Below are 24381 nucleotides of genomic sequence, written 5' to 3' on the forward strand. Positions count from 1 at the left end.
AGGCCAGAGGCCAAAGGCAAAGGAGAGGAGCTGTCAACAGCCACATCTATCTGGAGTTGGGGCCCCAGGGGAGAGTTGTTTAATGCATTCCTGGACTGCTTACGGAATGTCCTTCCTGTTCTTCTGGAGAAAGAAGCGGGCTTGCCCAGGATGAGGCTTGTGGGGCTTCTGCTCATTGGTATGAAGGAAAAGAGCTCATTGCCTAATTGCCTTTAGAGACTCCCCTCTGCAGAAGGGGGATTCTTTTGGGAACAGACAGCTTTCCTTTGTGGAACTTTGTAGCAATGACATGACAGTGATGCCCGTGCTCTCACCTGCTTCCAAGACACCTACTCCTATGCCATGGGGCCCTTCACTTACATCCTCTCCTAGGCTCTCCCATAAGACACTCTTCCCTAGAAGAGCAAAATAAGAGTTATCTGAGGACTAGGGACTGGGGGGTCTCTTCATCTCCTACTAGAGTAATTGTAGTTGTTGGAAAACTTACAGCCACAAGCAGTTGTAGAGGGGTAAGGCCCCTGAGCTTCTAGTTTATTCTGCTGGTCTCTATGGTTGGAGTTGGGGCTTGAAGAGTCATTGTCTGCTGGGGTTTGGATGGGAGCCCAGCAAATACCTGGGAGCTTGGGAGAGCTCTGGAGCTGCCTCTATTTGGAGGTGCAGGTGGGAGTCTATACCTTCATTCATCCGGCCCCTAGGCTCTGCTTTACCATGCCAGCAGACACTGTGTGTGGGCCAGCAGGCTGTCAGCCTAGGGCTCAAGGATGTGGGAGAAAAGCAAGTGCCGAAAGCCCCAGGGATGGAGACATGAGCTGGGCTACTGGGAATGGAGCCCCGGAGCCAGATGAATTTGGATTGAATAATGATCAGTGCCCCTACTCTTTCTGAGCAGGCTCTCTATGGACACTCACTAAGGCATTGTACACAACTCCTCCAGAGCGTCCTGTTCTGGAGAAATCAGGGTTTCTGAGATGCCATAAAACTTCCTAAGGCTAAAAGAACCCCTCAAAGCTGGAGAAGATGGGAAGCACGGTAAGATAGCTGAGTGGAGGCCACAAAAATTGAGTGGATACATACTGTCTCAGTGACCTAACCCTGACCATGTGGCCTTGGACACAGAATCCCCCAAAGCCTTGGAGCCACCATGGAGCCACTGCAGGAGTCCGAGCGTGCTGTGTGTAAGCCAAGCTGGTCTCTCAAAGGCCTTTCTGGGAATCTCACAATGCGGGTTCTAAATGAGGGGATCCCATGGTGAGAGGGACCTTTTAAACTTCAGGTTAACGGCTCATTGTCAGTCATGAAATCAATTTGATGGATCTCCTTCCCAGAAGGCAGGCTGGCAGGAAGGGAGGGAGGGAGGGAGGGTGGGAGGAAGGGTGGAAAAAAGAATAGAAAATATTGCAGGACATCTCTTGTTCCATAAAACTTGTATGTGTGCATGGGTATACTAGGTCATGATAAATACTTATTTCTTATTATGGGTTGCGGTTAAAAATGTGAAAAACACTGTCCTGGGAAGACCCTTTTGTTTGGGTTGCTTTCACTGCTTACAGCTTCTTCCATTTATTCATTCCATTTTTACCATCAGGAGCGTAAACAGAGTGAATGCTCCTATGATGGGTTAGAAGACAAATGAATTAACCTTTCTGGACCTAATGTTTTTTAATCTCTAAAACAAGGAAACTGAGAGAAAACCTGGTGGCTTCTATCTTTACAAACCCATGACTCTGTCTCTCTGGATGTTCTTAGAGAGTTTGCTGAGAGTCTTCCCTTCATTCCCACTATGCCCATAACTATAAAATATTTAAGGAGGGAAATGAGCCCTAAAAAAAAATGGAAAAGCAAACAGTTAGATGGGAGGGCTCCAGAGAGCTCAAAGGGCACATTCTTACCCAGCCTGCTGCCTCTGGACAGCTTAGAAAGTGTCTATGAGGACAGGGTCTGTAGGAACCCCACTCCAGCTCTGGCACCTCTAGCAAGAGGTGCAGAGAGTGCCAGGCAGCCTCAAGGATAATGAACAGGGGAGCCCAACAGAAAAGGGGAGCCCATCAGACCACCATAGACACTGGAAGCCAGGTAGAGAGCTGGAGAGGCCAGGCTATACCTTTCCCCAGATTTTGTAAAATGAAGTGTACAAGGGTGGCCTCAGCCTGGTGCTTCTGGACTCTCCTCTGACGCAGATCACATCTGGAAGGGCTTTGTTTCTCTACAGACCCTTGGGTCTGTAGACCATAGCATGGCAATGTGCACACAGCAAGTGCCTACTAGATATTCTCTGATGTAACTTTTCAGAGATGAATGCTGACAAAAATACAATATGAGCATCCTCTCCCCCCACCCCACCCAGGCACAGTGAGAATACAAAAAATGTTAACTTCAGGGAAAAGATCAACCATGCAATACAGACTATATGTGCTACAAAGACCAGAGAATTGAAGTCATTTGGGCCTGGAGATGTCAGGAGAGCTCTGATGAGAGAGACAGAACCTGGCAGGGGCTAGGTCTGCAGAGAGAGATGAGAAAGAGCAGCTCGGGTACTAGGGAAAGATAAGAAGAACTTGGTTAGGAACATTGTGACAGGGCTGGTGGTAGCAGCACACGCTGGGGCCTCTGAAGACATCTATGATCTGCAAATCTGGGTCATCCAGATTGTGTTCCAACAGGTGAAAAGGCCATGGAAATAACTTTTTTTTTTTTTTTTTTTTTTGAGAGGCACTGTGGAGCAATGGAAAGTGCAGAGAGACCTGGGTTCAAGTGATGGTCACTCCCCAATGCCAAGAACTTTGACAATTGCTCACCACCGTACGACGAGGGAGTGTTTTCTACTCTGCCTGACTGAAAAGGTGGTGAAGAATGTCAGAGGAAGAGCTGTGAAGAGACTAACAGTCAATGGCTAAGGAATACTCAGTAATCATCTTCTACCACTTTGCGATAAGGTTTATTTTCAAGGTGTTAGGTTCACTCATCTGGTCAATGAAGCACTACAAAAGTGATTTCTTCCGGCGGCTTATGGAACTTCCTGAGAATGTCCCAAGGTGTTGGTTATCAGAGATTTCCTCTTCTATTTTTCTTCCCATGAGAATCACTGCTGGCTTCCCCGGTGATGTTTTGTGAAAGGGGTTTCTTTTATTTTCATTACAAGCAGGGAATCTATCCATCAGTCTGGCAGGACCTCCAAAGGGGCACTTCCTTTCATCTGTTTCTCAGGATAGATGAGCCATTCCTCAATTCAACCAGTCGGTGTCTCTTCTATTTTTTTTAAACCTTTCTTGGGGGAAAGTTTCCATGATAGTCTCTTAATCAACTGTGTGAGTGCCTACCAAATTTTGCTGTTTGAAGGTTCTACTTTCTGTTTAGCCTCAGTCCCTTTCTCTTGATCCCCTCATTGAGAGTTGAGAGGGGCTGGTTATCACAGTCTAGCATAACTGTTTCGTAAATGGTTCAGATTTGTGTGTAATGTTGGGCACATCACTTAACCCCTCTATGCCTCGATTTTCCACCTGTTCAGCTTGTCCCTCTGAGCCTCGGTTTCCTCCCCTGCCTAAAGGAGCTCACCAACTGCTGGGTGGCTTTGTGGGCATCTCTATTATAGAATATTATACTATAATTACTATTTCTTTATACATTCTCCCACTGGACAGTGAGCTCTAAGAAGGAGGGAACCACATCTATTTCATCTCTCCTCTAGCATCTTGAGCGGTGCCTAGCACATAGCCAAGGATGCAGAATAATTTTTAGCCAAAATTTTCTACGGCGTTATTCCCCCGGGGAACCCCCCCCCCCGCCCCCATCTACCTACAATTCCAGGTCTCACGATAGACTCTTTTAACTCCTCTCTTCTCTTCACACCAGTGTCATATGGGGTGGGTGGCGGGGGACTGGGGATCGGTCCAGGGAAGCTGACACTAAGCTCGCCTGGATGAGGTTCGCGACAGGCCAAGAACGTGATCTGTCGCGGTCGTAGGCGAGGGGGGACAATGACGTAGCTCCAGTCTCCACTTGGGCTGCGTTTTCCGTTTGCGCTTTTGTCCTAGCGAGCGGTGTCGGGCTGAGCTCCCAGGCGCTCTGCAGAAGTAACGCTACCACAAGCGGCGCCCGGGATTTCCCACGAGCGTAGAGAGGACTGACGGTACTTGCTGCAGGCGCCCCCAGCGCCCGGCCGACTGTGAAGTCCCGGTCGGGTCAACCCAGATAGGGGGTGACGCACCTGGAAGAGGCGTGCGCAGCAGGCTGGGTGGAACCGCGGCGGCGGGAGGTGGGCGAAGGCACCGCAGATGAACGCGGGCAGAGCGTGGATCTGCACACACCTAACCCTCGAAAACTCTCACGCGCAGAGAAGACGCATGCTTTCCTCTCTGGACCGCAGCCGTGAAGGACTACCCCGGGCAGAGTCTTCCAGTGGTTGATTCCAAGTCAAGATGGTTGCAAGGCCACCAGCCTTCTCGCCGAGCTAGGCAGGTCCGCTGGGCGTGGCCAATGGAAGGGGCGGGCCCGGGGCGGGGCCGTGAGAGGGGCGGGGCCAGGTGCTGGGCTGTCTCTGCTTGTCAAAAGGCAGCAGCCGAGCGGCAGGCGCCGGGAGCGCGGAGCAGCGTGCACACCCGCCTGACCAGGTGCGGAACCGGGAGTGGCGGGGTAGGGAGACCCAGGATCGGGATTGGGCCCGGGGTAGGGGCTCCAGGGGGTACCGGCCCCGAGTGCCCGGGTGCAAACACTAGAGTGTAAATCGCGGGGGCAAACTTGGCTGTTGAGATCCGGGCTGACGTGCCATGAGGCTGAGGCACTGACGGGACACTGAGGTCTGAGAAGGAGCTAAAGTTCGTGCCAGGTTGGCGAGGGGAGCAACGACCTCGGTGCTCCGTCAGTTTAACACACAAATGCTCTGCTACACAGTGCTCAGCACTTGGGCAACGAGAAGCTTTTGTTTCCTTCCTCTGTTGGGGAGCCTTGGCGCGGAGTGAAGGAATAAGAAAGGGAGATGGGCTGTCGATGGTACTAAGGTCCGCTGGAGGTGGAGAGTGTGTAGCTTTATCATCTTCTGGGACCTATGTACGGTCGCCTGCGATGGTGGAGTTGGATCTTTTAAGTAGTTTTTTTCTTCTCTTTTTAAGAGACCTAGTTGGCCTTAATGCACTGTATTTATTTTTCTCAGGAAAGCCTGTCCTTAGACATTCAGAGGAACTCAGGGGCAAGCATCTAATCGGGGAGGGAGCTCAGGGAGTAGTTTCTGTTTGGGGAGTGAAGGGTCCCTTCTCTGTGGGTGGTGGGGGAGAGTTTAGGGGAAGTATCTAGGAGGGAGCAGCATGTGGTCTGCAGGGAACTGTGGATAGTGACTCCCCCTCCCTCCCACACCCCGGGAGCACTGAAGCTGAGACCCAGGTTACCCGGGCTGAGAGAGCCCTAGGTCTCCCAGCACAGGCCCTTCCCGCATCTCCTCCTCCTCCTTCTCCTCCTCCTCTTCCTCCTCCTCCCTGCGGTGAGTGAGTCAGCCTCCTGTCTGGGCTCAGTTGCAGCCAGAGGGGCCAGAGCCCAGGCAAGCAATTGGGCAGGCATTTTCTGAGCATTGCAGAAGCTCTCCTAGGCAGAGTCAGCTCCACTCTAGCTCCCTGCTGGAAGGCTCTCTTCCTCATGGCTGGTGGTGGCCATCCCTCTGAAGGGAACACCCAACACAGCAATGGTAATGGGATGGCTATGGTATGATTCCAGAAGGGGTTGACTGTGAAGAGATTGTGGATTTGTGGAAAATCCACATCTCTTATCCTTCTCCTAGGATCACGAGGTACATCCAACACTGTAGACTTCCAGCCTCTCATTCCATTTCTGCCTAGTAATCTTGTTAGCAGCCCAGCTCGGTTAGCAAGCGTGTGCACAAGAAGTCAGGAAGGCTCTGGGACTAGGGAAGGCATGGTGTTCTCTAAGTTTTAAGCCAGGATAACAAGTGGGGTGTTGAGGTGAAAATGGATTTTATGGACACCGGAAGCTCAACTCAATGAACTGCACGCGTTGGGGGGGGGGGGGGGGGTGTTTCCCCATCCCTTCCTTGTCCAAGTGTGGAGGGGACTAAGGGTCCTTCTGGAATGGTATGCAGCTGGACCAGGAGGTAGTGAGATTAAATTTCTCCCTGGCTTTTATTTTGGGTGCTTCAGATCCTTGAGCAGAAATGGGAGCCCCAGAGTCCATCCCCCCCACTCAGTGGCCTCTCTGGGTTTATATGAGACAAGGCCACAACCAAGCCGTGGTGTGGAGCTGACTCAAACCGCGAAGTGCGAGGGATTCACTGACTGTACTCTGGGTGGGTCCCATGGCTTCAGTTTGGCTGGTCCCTCGTTAACCATGACTTGGACCCTTTCCAGGAAAGGAGGAAAGAGAAAAAGGGTAAGAAAAGAGGAGAGTGAGATAAGGGAAGAGGGAAGGAGAGTCAGAGAGCTTCCCTGACCCCTTACAGCTCCTTAGTAAAGGCCATTACACTTTACTTGTATAAACATTGTGGAAAGTCTGGTATAGTTTGGGGTGCCCTGGTTATTTGTATTTATGGTTTCTCAGTCTTCTTTCTCATCCCACCTCAGAACTGATCTCTTTTGGGACTAAGTCCCAGAGGAAGCACCAAGAGGCCCCCCGGACCCTCACCCTCCACTCTCAGAGCAAATAGCCAGTGTCTAAAGCCAGTGTCTTCCATGTTTGGCCTGGGGCTTGGGGGCCAGATCAAGCAGTTATCCTAACAGGAGAGGGAGCTCCACTATTCAATCCTTCATCCTATATCCTCAGGAGGCGACAGCCATCACAGCTGAGATCTGTTTCTGGAACCCCTGCTAGAAGCCCCTGGTAGTCTTTGTCTAGCAGTTGGGTGCCAGTGGCTGGAGGGCCGGAGTCAGGAGCACTTGAAAGTCTGAGCTAGGATGATGTTCCAGTTCGTTGCTGGGCAGGAGGCGTTGTAGTAGTCCAGCTTTCTGTTTGTCCACTGCTGTTAGTCTGCTTTGGATGCAGGTAGAGGGAAGTAAGGAGATGACAAGTTGTGATTAAACCCCTCTTGTGCACCCAGCTTGGTGCTAGACCCTCTGAGGGATGTCAGGAACAGAATCCACCAAATCAGACCTATTCCTTTAGACGGTCTGAGCCCCAGATGGGCAGCTGCTGTCCATCCAGTTTGAGAGGATCCAGATGGGCAGAAGCTAGCCTGGCTATCGCTCTGGGCCATGGGGCCTCGCTTCCAGTCATGCTTTTCTCTAATTCCCTCTTCACCCTCTCCTGTGTCAGTGCCCTCTTGGTGGGCTAGAGAGAGTGACCATGTAATTCACTGTCCAAACTGGGAGGCTTTGAGAGTGAAAAGGGTGCTATTAGTAAGTTCTTTCAGGACAATTGACATCAACCACAACTGTGTAGGGCCAACTGAAACATTTAGTCATTATACTGAACAGCACTCCAAACCCATCTGAGGCTACACTGACGAGGGGAAGATGGGTGGGAGCGGGTTTAATGAGGAAGAGAGGTTGGGGAGGTGCTTAATGATGAGGGGAAGATGGAGGTGGCTTACTTCTCAGGGGCAGCCCCAACACCCCAGATTGCTCCCTGGTGTTATCACCCAAATCCAGCATTTTCCCTGAGGGCAGCACCGCTCCCAGCCACCTTCTCCTAAAACCCAACCTACCACTCGCTTGCTCGTGTGACTTCCCTTCACCCTTAACTTATGACTGGCCTCACCTTTGGTTTTCCTGCCCCACCCCTGCCTCAGATGGGGACAGGAAGGCCTGGCAACTCCCCTTCAGCTGCCCCTGGGGGAATTGGGATTTATAATGGAGCCAAGACTTTGCCTCATGCTTCCTCTTCCCTCTTCCCCCATATCTGCAGCCTCCTCATTTTGTCTGTCCAGATTCCCAGATCTCTGGGGGCCACGCCATACCACAGGGAAGTCCAGCTCTGAAGTAGGTAAACAACAAGAAGGGAAGGGTAGCCAACCTTGCTCATGTGGATAAAGGGCACAGGTCACTTGCAGTCAGGTTCCGGGGAAATGGTGAGCAGGGTGGAGGTCAGAGCCAGAGAAAAACTGCTTAGCAGGAGAGGGAGTCAGTTCCCCCGGACACTGGAGTTTGACAGTCTCATCAGGTCTGATATTGGGGAAATGGTCCAGGGCGGGGGCAGACCGTTCTTGCTCAACCCAAGCTATAGGCGTTGGTGGCAGCGACTGCATCGTGCCGCTGTAACATGTAAAGAAACTGCCCTCCCTTCTGTGTCTGTGGTCCTCATGGTCCAGATGCTCAGGGTGGGTTCCCGGAGAGTCCTCAGAGGTCCAGCATGAGAGTGATGGGGGCGCCTGATGTAGGGGTGGAGCCTCCTTAATGACGGTGTAGTGACTGTCAACTTTGCCAGGAAGGAAGTTGTTCTCATCACCAACAAATGAGAAGAGCAGGTGAAGACCTCTTGGGAAGTCCCACCCTTTGAAATGACTTGTGGGAAGAGGGAAGGGGAGAGACCCCCTGGGCTGGCAGAGGGAGGAGGAGGGGGGTGGCTTGTCAGTAAATGGCAAAAGTGAGAGGCAGAAGCAGCAGGCACTAGGGTAGTCTGAGTGTGTGTCACACATTTGCAAACCTGCCCTGCAAGTCCCCTGCCAAGGAATAGACCAAGCAGTGTTTCCAGAACCAGGTGCCACACAAAGTCCCCATTCTGCACAGGGGAGAGTCCTGGTCCTGAGCAGGGTGTGGGCAGCTACACCAGCAGGAAGGTGGAGTTTGGGCAGGACCCAGAAGCCAGCTCTTGGGAAGCTGCTGCCTCTCACTGGCCTTCTGACCACAGGTTGAAGCTTTGAGGTGTTACGCAAAGTGTGACATTCCCGGCACCGTGAGGCACCCATCAGCCCCTAGGCTTTGTTGGTGACACATCCAGTGTGTGCCACCTGCTGGCACTGGAGTTGCAGCTCCAGGAACAGCTACTCACTGAGTGCTCAGCTCAGTTGTACCAGGTGCTATGCTAGGTACATTGCATGCAAGGCCTCCCAGATCCGCCACAACCTTATGAGACAGGAACCACCGTTATGCTCCTTTTACACATGTGAAACAGGCCTGGTGAGCTTGAGCAATGTGCCAAGGTGCCGCAGCTGATGAATGGGACAGTCAGAACTCACACTTGGGTCTGTCTTAACTTCCTTGGAACCCTACCACTTCTGTATTCATGAGAGCCCACAGGGCATTTAGCACCATGCCTTGGACATAATAGGCTTGCAGTAAATGTTTGTGAGTGGCACAGTTAGATTTACTAACTGGTTTGAACAAGTTGACCTGGGAGCAAGCTTGGTTTGCCCAGAGGTTACTGTGGGGACAGTGGCCTCTCAGAAGGAGGCTCCCTCTGCCAGTATGCTCAGGCCTCTGTGCCTCTGCAGCACTATTGGGTACCCAACTTGGGTAAAAGCAGCAGACAAGAACCTAAGAGAGAGAGAGTTCTGAGCAAAGAGATTACATGGGACCAGATAAGATTGGAATGGTCTTGAAGGCAAATAACAAATACTCTTTCCATTTCAAACCAGCCACTTTATTGATAACCTACTGTGGGCTAAGGCACCAAGGAAAGGCCATTGTCCCTTTGGCCAACTGGAGCTAATCTCATCCTATTTACCCTTTCCCCTCCTAGCTCCCGCTTAAGGAGCACTCCTGAACCTAGCCTACTGGAAGGAGAGGTGGACTCTAGCCACATCTGCCAGCCTCTGCCAGGCACTGTGTGCCTTGCATCTTGACAGCTTCTCCTTGGAGGAAGCTACTATTACTGTCTCCAGCATGGATATGGGAAGCCAAGGCTTAAAGAGATGCAACAACCTGCCATGCTGTAGAGTTAACCCATGACCACTGTGCTACCCTGCTTGCTGGTGCTGGGCTTGGCCCTGCAAACCACTCTTGGTGCCAGAGCCTAGAGATGGAGTTGGAAGGAAGAGAAAGTGCTCAGTCTGCCACCTTCCAGCTGTGCTCCCTCTACCTCCCCCCGCCCCGGGTTGCTTGGTACATTCCTGAAATGTTAAGTAGTGCTGTTAGAAGCTGTGCTAGCAGCCTCAAAGAATAGGAAGAACACAGGGTTTGAGTTAGACATACTTGGGTTCAAATCCCAGCTTTGTCACTTTCTAGCTGGTGACCTTGGGCAGGTTTCTTAATCTCTCTAAATTTCAGTTTCCTTACCTGTTAAGTGGGATAAGAATAACTCCCTTGTAGAGCCATGTGAAGATTACAGATTACCTAAGTCAAGTGTCTGGCACGCAGTAAGCTTTCGAAAAGCATGGGCAGACGGCCATTCAGTAGATATGCATTGAGGGCCTACTGTGTGACAGGCACTATTCAAGATGCTGGGAGTTTAACAGTGAAAAATAAAGACTCTTGCAACTGTTCTCAAATTTACTAGACCAGAAACTCCTCGTTGGGAGAGATCCCTTTCGAGAATGGCTATCTTTGCACCTGGCTGAACTCAGATTTGGTAAACTTCTCTTCCAGTCATTTGTTAGCTGATGAGCGTGGGAAAACTATTTAGCTTCTCAGAGACTCAGAGTCTTCAATTCTTTTTATTTATTTATTTGTTTGACTTAAATATATCATACACACATGGGTATACAATATGCTGATGTATAAATTCAAGAATAATATAACGTATTCTGTGCACACCACCTAAGTTCAGAATGAAACGTCTGTAATGTCTTAAAAGCTCCTGTTCCTCTTCCTATTTGCATCTCCTCTCTTGTTCTCTACTCCACCAATATTTTGAACGCTAGCTATTTCCTTCCTTTTCTTTGGAAGTTATCATCTATGTATGTTTTACAAAACAATGTATTGTTTACCTTCACATGCCTATGGAGCTTACCTACATGCATGTTCCCTGTGATGTACGTCCTTTACCCCATATCATGCTTCTGAGATTTCTCCCTGTGTTGACACACCCAGAGGTAGTTCATTAGTTTTCACTCAGGGTGATGTCCATTGTAAGGATGTGCCACAATCTGTATGTCCTCCCTCTTGGTGATGGATGTTTTGGCTGTTCCTAGTTTGAAGTTATTATGGTAATACTGCCGGCAGTACACTGCTTGTCTCCTGGTGCATGCGTAGGCGTTTCTCCAGGGCACATACCTGGGGGCAGAATTGCCAGGGCACATGGGATTCTGTGTTTGGCATTGCTCCAAAATGCCAAACCCTTTCCCACAGTGGTTGTACTGAAAAGCATTCCCTTCAGCAGTGGATAAAAGTTCCCATTGTTTCTCATCCTTTTCAATACCTGAAATGGACTTCATTTCTAAAATGAAAAAGTTGCACTAGATGAGTTTCTAAAGTCCTTTCAGCTCTCATAGTTGAATCATCCTCGACCGGTTATATGTGTACCCCTGTCTGATGTGTGTACACAGGTGGTCCTGTACAGGTATCAGCCTGACTCTGTGAGCTGTGCTCAGGGTCTGCGGGTGCAGCTGAAGCCCTTCCTTACTGGGCTTCCAGCAACAGTGATGGAGGGGTCCCATGGCCCCACACCCATCCCAATACTTGGCGTTCTGTTCAGTTCAACCAAGAGCCTGTTATCAGTGCTGAGCACATACTACGTGATCAGTTAATACCCACTGGATTGCATTTCTTTTTTTTTTTTCTTTACAAATAGTTTATTGTCAAATTAGTTTCCACATAACACCCAGTGCTCATCCCCACGAGTGCCCTCCTCCATGCCCATCCCCCCTCCCTCCTACATCCATCAGTTCTCAGTTTTTGTCAGCATTCAAGAGTCTCTCATGGTTTGCCTCTCTCCCTTTCCCCCACCATTTCCGCCCTTCTTCTCCCCCTTGTTCCTCAGTTAAGTTCCTCCTAATCCTCCTATATGTGCAAACATATGATATTTGTCCTTCTCTGCCTGACTTATTTCACTCAGCATAACACCCTCAAGGTCCATCCATGTTGCTACACATGGCCAGATTTCATTGTTTCTCATTGCCATGTAGTATTCCATGGTATAGATAAACCACATCTTCTTGATCCATTCGTCCATTGATGGACACTTAGGCTCTTTCCATGTTTTGGCTATTGTTGAGAGTGCTGCTATGAACATTGGGGTACATGTGCTCCTATGTCTCAGCATTTCTATATCCCTTGGGTAAATTCCTAGCAGTGCTATTGCTGGGTCATAGAGGAGTTCTATTGTTAATTTTTTGAGGAACCTCCACACTGTTTTCCAGAGGGGCTGTACCCGTTTACATTTCCACCAACAGTGTAAGAGGGTGCCCGTTTCTCCACATCCTCGCCAGCATCTCGTGTTCTCTGATTTGCTCATTTTAGCCACTCTGACTGGTGTGAGGTGGTATCTCAGTGTCGTTTTCATTTGTATTTCCCTGATGAGGAGGGATGCTGAGCATCGTTTCATATGTTTGTTGGCCATCTGGATGTCCTCTTTGGAGAAGTGTCTGTTCATATCTTCTGCCCATTTCTTCACTGGGTTGTTTGTTTTTTGGGTGTGGGGTTTGGTTAGTTCCTTATAGATTCTGGATATCAACCCTTTATCTGATATGTCGTTTGCAACTATCTTTTCCCATTCCGTTGATTGCCTATTAGTTTTGTGGGTTGTTTCCTTTGCCGTGCAGAAGCTTTTAATCTTGATGAGGTCCCAATCGTTTATTTTTGCTCTTGATTCCTTTGCTTTGGGGGATTGGATTGCATTTCTGCCAAGGGTTTGGGGATGGCCTATTTTCCTTGGGAAAATATTCGATTTTGAGAAAAGGACTTTGTGTTTATTAGCTAATCAGAGTTCAGGGCGCTGAGGGGGCAGTGATGGGATTTACATCTGTCCAGGGCTTTCTGATCATTTGAAAACTCCAGGTGAAGTAAGTTCTACTGAAGACTAATTGGTTAGTCTGGCCTTGATCTTTGACCTGCTGACTTGTTCAATCTGAGAAGCAGAGGGTGCTAGAGGGTTGGGGTGGAGAGAACAGAGGAGGTGCCCCCGGGAAAGGAGCAGAGTGCCCACGGAGACTCCCTTCCTCCTCCAAGGATGGACACTCTGCCTGGGGTGCTGGGTTGAATAGATGTTAGATAGAGCCAGTGTCCTGGCAGCCACATAAACAGCCAGCTGCCCACTCACCCAGCCACCCACAAAAGAATGTGGCTTGCTGGGCAGTTGCATGGGCCACACGAGGCCGCAATCCTCTAATTACCCAGCTAGTCTGTGCCTGTCAGCACCAGGGACAGGTGAGTGCCTCTGCCCTGGGCCTCATCTTGGCCACTAGGCCCACGCTGGGCTCAGTGGTATGGCCCCACCCTTTCTTCAATCACCTCCCACCCCAACTCTGCCCCAGTGTCTCTCTGTACACCAACCTTTGACCTTTGTGAGGCTACTGTATCATATATCATATAAAAGCTGACAACTGCAGTAAACCAATGGGTGTTATAACTTCTACGTTCCAGGCACCATGTTAAATGTTTTCATGCATTTTCTCACATATGCCCCTCAATAATCCTATGAGGCAGGGAATATTGTTATCCCCATTTTACAGAAGAGGCAATTGATGTTCAAAGAAGTTAAGAGGTTATATTTCTTGCCCAAAATCATTGAGCTCCTAAGTCAGAACCAGAACTTGAATTCAGATCTTTCGTAGTCTGGACTGTCTGCCCCTGCTTCCCCTGCCCACGACATGTCCTGCACAGTATCCCCGGTCGTTCAGCTCTGTCTCCTCTCTCCTCTTCCTGTCTGAGGAGGGCTGGAAAAGAGGCAGTAGGTGGTGCCAGCTGTGGGTGAACGGGACAGTTCCAGGCTGGCCAGGATGATGCTGGAAAACACCTTCAGGGCAGAGTTCTTTGTTCCAAACAGCTCTATATTTCCGGACTTCTGCCAGGGGCGGGAAGGTACCTCTGCCCAGCCTATTTGGCAAGCATGCCGACATCTTGGGTGCCATGATGTTAAGAAGTGGGGGCTGACAGCCTCAGGTAAAATTCCATTATAATGAACTCCATCTGAGATCTGAATGGCTTTGTTGGGATGAAATTATGTTAATCGGTGTGCAGTTGAAGAACTCAAGTGTGGGACCTGAGAAACTAGAGGGGAAGTGGAGCTGACTTACCAGAAAGTATCTTTTAATAAAGCTCTGGAAAGTTTTGGAACCTAGGGGGAGAGGGAGAGTCAGAGTCACCCCTGTTCTGCCTTCAATGCCAAGCTCCTGGATGGTTGGGGCAGGGCAGTGAGGGGAGAGCTTTGTGCTCGACTCCACCTGACAGGGCTGTGCCTGTCTGTTCAATTGTCCATGTACCCACTGTATTGCGAGCCCCTGAGAACAGGGCTGCATCCTCTACACGTGAAGTGTCCTTACTCCACGCCATACTTAGCTCATCACAGATATGCTCAATGGCTGTTTATTGGATGGAAATGTGTTTATAGGTAGACTGGGACCCCTGAGCTACAAAAGAGAGTGTTGGGGCACTTGGGTGGTTCAGTTGGTTAAGCATCTGACTTCAGCTCAGGTCATAATGTCATGGTTCATGAGTTCAAGCTCCACATCAGGCTCTGTGCTGACAGCTTAGAGCCTGGAGCCTGCCCTCTCGCTCTGCCCCTCCCCCACTTGCTCTCTGTCTCTCTCTCTTCTCAAAAATAAATAAACATTAAAAAAAATTTTTTAAAGGAGAGTTGAAGGGCAAGAGCATTGTGTGACTAAAACATTAGAAAAAGCTGGGCTGCAGCACAGAGGACTTCTCCCCGGTTACTGAAGCAGTCCTGCAGAATAACAAGCACTAACATTCCCTGTGCCAGGTGCAGTGCTGAGCACTTGACCTGCATTATCTCATTTGACCCTCACAGATGAATGAGGTAGGTTTTGTCATTTTCTCATTTTGCAGGCAAGGGAACAGAAGCTTAGAGAGCTCTGGACACAGCTGGCGGGAGGTGTGCGGGGAGGCGGGGTTCACTCTCACGCAGACTGCCTCCAGAGTCCCCCTGCACACCGAGCTCTGCTGTCACTGTGGGTGGGTTGCCGGGGGGTAGGGCCAGGTGATGTGGGGGCCGGGGGGTAGGGCCAGGTGATGTGGGGGCCGGGGGGTAGGGCCAGGTGATGAGTGAGGCTGGAGGGCTGCAGAGTCGGGTGGGGTGGAATGGTCTGGGTTAGCCCCACCTCAGGCCAGTGGGGTTACCCTGGGAACTGCAGCCCAGGACGGCCACAGTAGCCTATTTTTAACTAGGATGCTGGACACCCAGAGCTTTTCCAAAAGTGAAATCTCTCTATTTTTCAAAAACATTGACAACTAATTAAAAAATTTATGATGACCAGTTGGTGTTAGTGGGCGGTGGCAGAGTGGACATATTCATGGCGAAGTTTAGCCTTCAGGCCCCCCGTGTATCCTCTGGTAGTTTCCTTCTTTGAACATGGGACTGTTAGACAGAGTGGGACCAGGAAGGCCCTTGCTGATGTAGAACTCCTCACTAAAGGCATGATCACTCTCCATGCACCCCCTTCCCAGCACGTGATAATACTGTATCGTGCAGACCATTTCTTTCTGGAGGCTTATAATGAAATCAGCCTAAGGATATTCCATGAATGAATCCCCTCCCTCCCCCACTCCCTGCTCTCCAGCTCTATATTCCCAGCCAGATACTTTCCCAGAGGTATTAGAAGGAAAGTTTTGTGTAGAGAAAGAAAAAAGGAACAAACAGCGAAGCAAAGGGTCTCTAGGGGGAAAAAGAAAAAGAAAGAATAGTGGATGGGCCGCCTGGGTGGCTCAGTCAGTTGAGCTTGAGTGTTCAACTTTGGCTCAGGCCATGATCTCACGGCTTGTGAGTTTGAGCTCTGTGTCGGAGTCTGGAGCCTGCTTCAGATTCTGTGTCTCCCTCCCTCTTTCTCTCTCTGCCTTCCCCTGCTTATGTGCGCTCTCTCTCAAAAATAAACATTAAAAAAATTTTAAAAAGAAAGAAAGAATAGTGGGATTTGGGGGTTGGGGTTGGTAGGCCGTGAATGACGTGCTCACCTATGCGGCACTTCGGGGACTCCCAGGCTGTGAGGGGACGACCTCATGCTGGGTCGTGTTCCCTGCGCCACTGCAAAATGTGTTCTCACAGCCTTCTACCTCGTACCTGAATTTCCTCCTCCTCTTAAAACCTGGGGCAATAATCGTAGATTAGTAACATTTTTGTGGAGTATCACAATTTTTATAAAACACTTCAAATATTTTGTCTCAGATAAACATTGTGAGATGTTTACACCGATAGGCAAATGGGTGCAGAATCCCCCGTTTGAGGCTTGGTAACGTAGCGCCGTTTTCTCTCTCATTTTCCTTCCATTCCATAAGAGAGGAGTAGCCATGGAGGACCTAAGCCAGTGTGCAGACAGCATGAGGTCCCCATAGACCTTCCCTTCCTCGCTGTCCTCACTCCTCACCTGAGGTTGACAGGTGGGGGAAGGTGGCGCAGCCCCTGACGAAGGTCCCACCTACCTGAAAACCCCACGTCAGGGGGAATATGGAGCAGGCATGGGGTGACCCCAAGCCAGTGGATGGCCTGTAGCCAGCTTCCTCCCCACGCCTGCCTCGCTGCCTCCACCTTGAGCCATTGTTCCCAAAGCTGGGCAGAAAATAGCTCACTCCAAGGAATTATTTTTGTCTCTGTTAAACTTCAATCCTGAGCTCCTACAGAGCCTGGCTGCAGAGTTGTTTTTGAGGTCAGGGGAGCTCTGGCAAAAGTAAGGTGGGGGGGTAAAGGGGAGGCGGTGGGAGGTGGGAGGAGGGGCCGTGAGGGGCCACAGGCCCCTGGCGCCTTGCCCTACAGTGCTGCCCACGGGCCGTCTGACAGAATGGAGCCTGCCCAGCCAGCTGGAGTGAGGTCTCCTTCACACCTCTTTTGAGCTGGTCCCTCAGGTGCTTTCCCCCAGAGGTTTGCCGCCTCAGGAGCCACAATTCTGTGACCCGATGCCGAGGCCCTGGGTGGGCAGCAGGCCTGGCCCCAGGGCCGCTGGGGACACACACAGCTGAGGAGAGAAAGGTGGTTTCTCTGGAGACCCAGGTGTAGCTCCTGCATGCCCTGCGGCACCACTGAAAGGTGCTCTGTGTGGCAAATCTGTTCCATCTTTGCCCCTGGGTATCAAAGAAAAACAAGGAAAAGGAAGATGGCCAGTGGATAGGCCTGGGGGAGGGGATTGGAGTTTGGAGAGGGTTCACGGTTTAGGACAAAGGGAGCTATTTCCTACCACTTGGTGGCTCTGGGGAAGAATCCTCCTGACAGATTCCGGTGTTTTGGCCTGAAACCTCGAAAGAAAGTTCTCTTCAGTTATAGCTCTGAGGGGAAGGCCCGGCATGTGTTGTTGCCAGCAGCGAGCGTGGACATTCCGACTCAGGGTACTGGCTGGTGTGTGCCCACACAGGTCAGGGACTTTCCACAGGTGTCCGTGGTGCAAGTTGTTTGTGAGCATTGTGTGTCTGTGGCTGATGCCTTACAGCGATTCCTGGCAACAAGGAAGTGACCTCGTTGACCAGGAGAGAGCAGTGAGCCACGTGGAACCGTGGAAGCAGGTTTGGGGATTGGGCGGCTGTGTGTAACTCAGCAGTCCCCTTGCCCAGCAACCGTATCTGGCCACCCTGGACAGATTGATGCATTAAATAAGGATTGAACTGGTGACGTGCAGCTGAGTGGTTCACCAACTTCCATCTGCCCTTTTGAGCCTTTTGTTCTTTCTTTGGTTTTCTCTCAGAAAACGTATTTTCCTGTTCAGCTGGGCTGAGTTTTCCAGAACTCTCTCCTTTGTCTCTGCCTTTTGGCTCAGTGATGTTTGTCCTACTCCCCGCCCTGGGGTAAAGGATTTCTCCCTGAAGGAGGATAGGGGTGGTGGCTCTGGGTGTGCACCAGCTGGGACCTCAACTGTCTAAAGAAGAAGCCCACTGCTTTGCTGACTTTGGGGCGCTTTCTCAATAAACTAAGGGGAGAGAGCCCTATTTTTTACTTTACATCCAACACTGGAGCTGGATTCAGATTGGAATGGAAATCTGATTAGACTCTGAAATCCTCAGTTTAAATATTATTGCAATAATGAAAAATTCCTGGTATTCAAGACTCAGTGGGTTTACTAGAAGTAGTACTCAGTGGAGGAAAGAATGGAATACACTTTCTATTACAATGAGTGTGGTCGGTTGGTTCATCTCTTCCTGGTGCCCTCTCTCTTTCCAGCCATGCAGAACCAGTTTCCCTGCCTCCAACACTCTATTCCCTTTTGGCCTCCTGGCCTCTGCCCATGCACTGGCTGCCCGGAACCCTCATCACCCTTCTTCCGACTGCTATGTTGAACTATGATCCTTCCTGTCTCCGTTAGTGGGCCAAGAAGTGACTTCCTCTGAAAAGCCTTCTTTACCTTGCCGGCACAAAGCCAGGAGCTCTCCTGCACGCTCTCATCATGTGTGCTTACCTATATACCAGCATGGATCCTATTGCTTTGTCCTTCCTGTCTGTTCCTCTCAGTGGACTGTAAGCTTCAAGAGGGCAGGGTCTGTGTGTGGCTCTCCATGGTGTCTCTGACTTCCAGGACAGGCCTTGCCATGGTCTCGGTGCTTAAAACCATTCAGGGGTCACCATCAAAGATAAGGCATCAGAAGCCAGAATCAGCCCACCACATGGTGAGGCCAAGAAAGAATGTTATAGCTCCCTGGCCATCCAAGGAGGTCCCCAAGAAGAAATCTACACAGAAGGATGGCTGGAACTCTGACGAAACAGAAGCTCTGGAAAAGACCATCAAGGGGGATACCATTCTAATGAGAAACTGAGGAGCAGCTCTTGGGGTGACTGCACTGCCCTCTAAAGTGAATGGGAACCTATTTGGCCTAGGTCCTGAGAAGCTTCATGATTACATGAAGAGTGTTCAGCCCCTCACTAATAACCCAGAAGATAGAGAGGATGCCTTGGGGTAGATCAGCACCTCTGGGACTGGAGCCATCCTACGTATCGCAGAAGACCCGGGATCTTTCACTGGTTCTGACACAGGCCGGACAGTCTAACAGTGTAAGTGAAAGGCTTTCCAGGGCCCGCAAAGGCCGGGGGCAAACAGAAGTCCAGGCCCCCTGAGCCAGAGCCAGCCCAGTATCTGGATTAGGGGCCACGGTGGGCCCCCTCTTGCCAGGGTGGCTACAGCCCTCACTGGTGCCTCCAGGCTCCAGCCCCTGGCTCTCCCCCTCAGTCTTCCCTGCATTCTGCAAATTCGGTGGTGGGCAAGAGCAGCTGAGGAAGTACCGCTGCCCTGCTGACACACAGGCAGCGTCCCGGGGCCACTGAGCCTCAGGTCCCACTAGGGGAGAACAGATATGTGACGGATGCATGGCAAGCCCTAGGTGACAGGAGAAGTAGGGGAGAGGTGGCATTGGCGGACAGAGGGAAAGGAAGGGAAGTACAATGGGCAGAAGGGCTTGGGACTCAGTGGCACCTCAGGAGCCCAGCATCTTATCTGTCTTGCAGAGGAAAAGTCCAGCTGTGTACCTCAGTTTCTCTGCTTGGAGGGGAGAGGTTAGCCATTGGCCGTGGCTTCCAAAAATCTGGCTGGGGAAAATTTTCCCACCCTGAGCAGCCAGATTTTTGGAAGCCACAGCCAAGGGGTGGGGTGGTCAGTTTTTTCCCAGTTCAGTGGAAATGTGGCTTTCTGGGCAATGTTTGTTTGGAGCGATGTGTTTGGGACTGAGAGCAGGTCTTGTGCCCTCCATGGCACCTCTGTGGGGCCTGCAAGCCTCCTGAATTTCCAGGCTCTGAACTTGTACCGACAGCAGTTCCAGCTCTAGTAATGAGCTCCAGCATATATCCAACTGCACTCTGCCAAGGACTGTGCTGAGTGCTAGAGAGAGATGTTGGTCCTGCAACAGCCCTGTGACCTAGGCACTCTTGTGTCCACATTTGTAGAGGAGGATGTGGGAATGGGCTTTGGGGGAAGCTGGACAGGAGTCACATTGCCAAAGGCATCAGGCTCGCTGGAGCAGTTGTGGAGGTGAGCGACGGATCTGATGCCAAGAATCCTGAGTGTCTCAGCACTGGCGGGACCTGGTGCTTTGGGTACTGACACAGTGCAGAAAGAGCGTGAGTGACAGAAAGACTGCGTTAGTCCCAGAGGAAAAGGAAGAGAAGACTGGCCGGGGTGCACAGGTTGGGGGGATGGGGTGGGCTCAAAGCTATCTGTCTGGGCAGGGGCAGACTTAGGCCTGCGTGGACTTGAACTGAGGGCCCAGCAGTAGGAAAGATGCCTAGTTTGGGTAGAGGGCCACAGAGAAGCTAGAAACTGGGCTTGGGAATCTCTTAGGAGAAAGAAGCAGCTTTTTCCTGATGTCCTGAGGCCACTGTTGTTGTTTTGAATCCCATTTAGCCATCACCTACATTAGCAATAGTAGGAGTTCAGGTCTCCCCAGAGAAGGGCTAGAACAACTTTCCCTGTATTCTTGGTGTTCTCCGTTGAGGCTGCTCCAGTTTCTATTCTTTGGTTTCCAAGTCACTGGACCACAAGCCTCCTTGTCCCATCAACCTTAACCTGGAGCTCATATTCCAGGGAAGTCACCCCATCCTAGTATCCAGGAAGCCTCCCAGAGTAGTGAGAGAGCAGACCAGGCACGTCCCACTTCCGTCTAAGATTTCCCCTTACTGTCCTGGGTCTGGGTCCATTTCTTCGGACCATGGAGGCCAGAGCCAAGAGCTGGAGCTGGTTGAGCAAGAGCAAGTGGGTCTCCCTCACCCTGTTCCTCTGTGTTGCTTGTCGGGCATGGCGTCAGTGCTGAGCCATCCCACTGCAGGGCGCTTCAGGGCCTCCCCTATGGCTTCCCACAACCCCTCTCCTCCAAAGATGACATTCATCCCTCCTCCCATGGCCCATTTCTCTCTCACGCCACTTTGACCCCTGGAAGCAGCTGAGGCTGGTGATGAGAGGTCTTGGGACTCGCCCAGGGTGGAGGTGGAGAAGGACTCTCCCTCATTTGTGCTCTTGGGACAAGTCACTCGCCCTCTGATGGCCTCAGTTCCTATGCTCTAAAACCAGAGGGATTGGGCTACAGCTTATGAATGGGCAGTTCCCCATGCTTCACCAGACACTGTCACTGCCCACGCTTTCCAGCAGTGACAGGGCCTGGCCTGCTTGTTACCTGGAGAGCCGTAATCAACCCAGAAATCTTGTTGACAAAGCTAAGGGCAGAGTTTCCATTGGAAAAAAGCAGCTTGCAGGACTAATTGTTGTTGATAAGAAGTGGAAATATATCTCAGCAAGCTATGTATCTCCAGCCCCACTGTCTGGGGCCCTGTGGGTTCCAGCCTCTGGGTTCTGCTCAGCTCCTAGAAGCTGCCAGTGCTCCCAAGAGTAACAGGACAGTCAGCCAAGACAGAGTCTCGGTGAATGGCTGATAGAATGGGAGCTGATAGCATGGTTTCTAAGGAGTAACCCGCTAACCCTTGGCATTGCATGGGGTGAACGTCCATGACCTTTATCAGGTTCTCAAAGATGATATATATTCTCCAAAGGTTTGATTTAGAAGCACCCTCAGGATAAACTCCTTCCTGAAACTTGTTGAACCATCAGTCACTTACTATCCCAAGGTTCAGTCAGTCATTAGGTAGTTAGGGACACCTTGCCTGTGTTTCTGGGGACCAGCCTCCCGTGGAGATGGCTGTGCCAAAGACAGAAGAGGGTGGGAAGGCTTGGGGGAGTGTGTGCAGCCACTCACACTCTCCCACAGAGCCCTTTTCTTGGGCTGGAGACTGTTCTCTCCAGGTGAAGGCCACAGAGGCAGATGCTGCACCCACCTCCTTATTTACTGCCCTTGTGGGAATCATGATCATACCCGGGTAGTTTATGAAATCAAAACCAAAATTAAATATAGTCCCCATTATCCCTTCTGCTTCTCCTCTGCAGTCTCACTCACATCATGAACATCATAGATTTTCTGCTTTTTACAATGGTTTTCCAGCAGATGAGGAATGGGCCCTTTTATAATTTTCACGATGGCGCCGTGTGGTGGTTCCACCAAGCCTTCCTCCAGAAACTCTGTGGGAAAGGCCCAGTAGCTTCATTCTGTGCCCACCTTAGATGTCTGTAAAGAATTTGTCTAGGATCAGTGATTGAAAGCTACAGGGGCTATTTCATCTTTGCATAGTGAAGAACTTTCTAAGCGTACAGCCATCCAAGGAGAGTGGATTGCCATGGGAGATAGTTTTCCATCAAGAAAAAAATTCAAGTACGGTTAGAATATGATAGAGGGGATTTAAGATGGTTGGACTAGGTAGAGTTTCCTTCCAATCTTGAGATGTCTGAGATGACTGATAGCTATTGGGTTTTACTTTGGACATTACAGTCTGCAGAAAATAATTTCCAACCATTCTCACCCATATTTAAAATGTGTGTGTGTGTGTGTGTGTGTAGGGGCTAGGAAGACAATGAGGCAAGAAATAGTTTGGACAAGTTCCATTTACATAATATAGTTTCCTCTCCCTTTTCCCTCTTTTTCACTCTGTTCCTCCTCAGCTTCTTCTGGGAGGTAATGCTGAGACTGTTCCGGAAAAAGAATGTGTATATATGTTGGGGATGGGGGGAAGGAAGAAAAGGCATCGCTTCAGCTGGCCATGACATTGCTGTGCCTAAGTCACACTAGAATAAAGAGATGACCAAAACTAAGTTAGGTCCTGCAGTGCTCAACACTCTGTGGACAGAGTTGAAAGAATGATGAAGTGAAAATCGACAGGAAACGTGTATGTGTGCATAAGCTCACATACAGCACGGCCGGCCTGCACACAGGCCCATCAGCTCCAGAGAGAGACCCACATGTGGTTCATTCTGTGTGTGCCAATTTCAGGAAGAAGAATTTCTCTTCCTTTTCTGGGAAATCACTTAGCTTTCCCTTTCTTTCTAGAAGGAGGGGGAGCTCTGATCCAATGTCAACAATTAGAAAGCCCAGTTTTGATCACTTCAGTCCCAGCCCACCTGAGCATGACACCCCGTCCTGGGCTCCCATTCTCTATGGGGCCCATTAGGGGCCACACCACTCATGCTCTTCCTGGTCCTGAGCATCTGAGGATGAGTGAACCTCCCTTGCACTAGCATGGTGTTGGGGCTCAACTGAGGGGGCCCGAGAGAAAGCTCAGTGAGGGAATCTCACTTTCTGGGTGGTCTTAAGGCCTCATCATGATGGGAAATCTGGCCTTGGAGTTGCACACTTTCGGAGGTGGAAAAGACCTTAGCAGTCAGATCTCTTGTCTACCGCTTATCCCCCAGGCCACAGCTTTACCACCCTCAAGACTCTGAGGAGGGTTCAGCAAATGTGGTGGGGTTAAAGTGAGCCCAGAGGCACTTTGATCTTTGTCTTCCCAGGCTCTGCCCAGGACACCCTGTAGCCACCATATCATGAGACTGTTCTAGGCAAGCCTGCCCTGGTGATGCACATGTGGCAGAAGCCCTGGAAGATGGGGCATGTGTTGTGTGCGCTGACAGGCAGACATGTAGGAGAGGCAGTGGTCGGCTTCGATGACTGGAAGGAAATATGTTATCTCTTCACTTCTTGCTAAGGCAAGGTCAGGACTGGGTCAGGCTCAAGCAGGGGTTTTGATGTGGGATGCAGTCCCCAGAGGAATGGAAGCCAGGGGCTTTCTGCAGAGTTGAGCTCCCCACCCTGTTTCTCTGAGGCTCAATGCCAGGGGTTGGGTATTTCTAAGGCAGAGCAAGAGGGGTGGTGGCTCTGGGGACAGTCCCAGCAGAAGCAATGGGATGTCCTATGTACTCAAAATGTGAATTGTGGGCAGGAGTGGGGGGGCGCTGTATGATGTGGCAATGGAGGATGGCATTAAGCGCTTTTTTTCCCCCACTTCTCCTCTTTCTACGCTGTGTCTTTACCCCACTTTCTCTGCACTTGGAACTTTAGGCTAAATCTAGGTTAACCTCTCCTAAAAGGACCGTCTAGTAGTGCACGGTTGCATGGGGAGGAGAGACCAGTGGGTTGAACGAAGTTGTCCCGGTAAGAGGGGCTGGCTGGCATTCTTCCATCATGACCCGTGGGGATTGTTCTCTTCTTTGCTCCCTGATTTAGTGGAAGTGAAGGGCATCCAGGACTTAGGGCTGATGAGATGACTGAGATGTCTCCCTTAGGAAAGGCAGCAGAGCAGGGACTTGAGGCTAAAGTGTTTAAGTTCAAATCTGGACTCCAAAGACAAGCAACTTCCCCATGACTTAGTTGGCCCATGGCTAGAAGAGGGACATTAATGGGACCCGCCTGATGCAGTTGTTGTGAAGACTGAATGAGAGAACATGCTGGAGAACTCGGAGCGGGGCTCAGAGCAGAGTACGACGTCTCCACTGATGGTCATCACTGGGGTATGGAAGGGGTTAGCAGGAGACAGCAGCAGCACGTGGGCACTGCACATGGTTTGTCCTTGTGTGGCCATTGGCCCACCACTTGCCTGGCCATGGCACCCTGGGCAAGTCAC

The 24381-nt window shown here is 50.7% G+C and overlaps 1 protein-coding gene across 2 annotated transcripts in view; it reads left to right on the top strand.

The window, feature by feature from the left end:
* Positions 1-4547: 4547 nt before the first annotated feature.
* VDR (vitamin D receptor) overlaps positions 4548-24381 on the top strand; it is a 58421-nt gene continuing 38587 nt past the window's right edge. The window contains exons 1-2 of one of the 2 annotated variants that reach the window (XM_039243137.1): positions 4548-4607; positions 7840-7917. The gene's annotated coding sequence lies outside the window, so the exon portion shown is untranslated. Of the gene's footprint in view, positions 4608-7839; positions 7918-24381 lie in introns of those variants that run through there. The other variant, XM_039243138.1, reaches the window with a different exon arrangement.

The sequence above is a fragment of the Hyaena hyaena genome, unplaced genomic scaffold (assembly GCF_003009895.1).
Source record: "Hyaena hyaena isolate Hyena2069 unplaced genomic scaffold, ASM300989v1 scaffold_221, whole genome shotgun sequence".
NCBI lineage: Eukaryota > Metazoa > Chordata > Mammalia > Carnivora > Hyaenidae > Hyaena > Hyaena hyaena.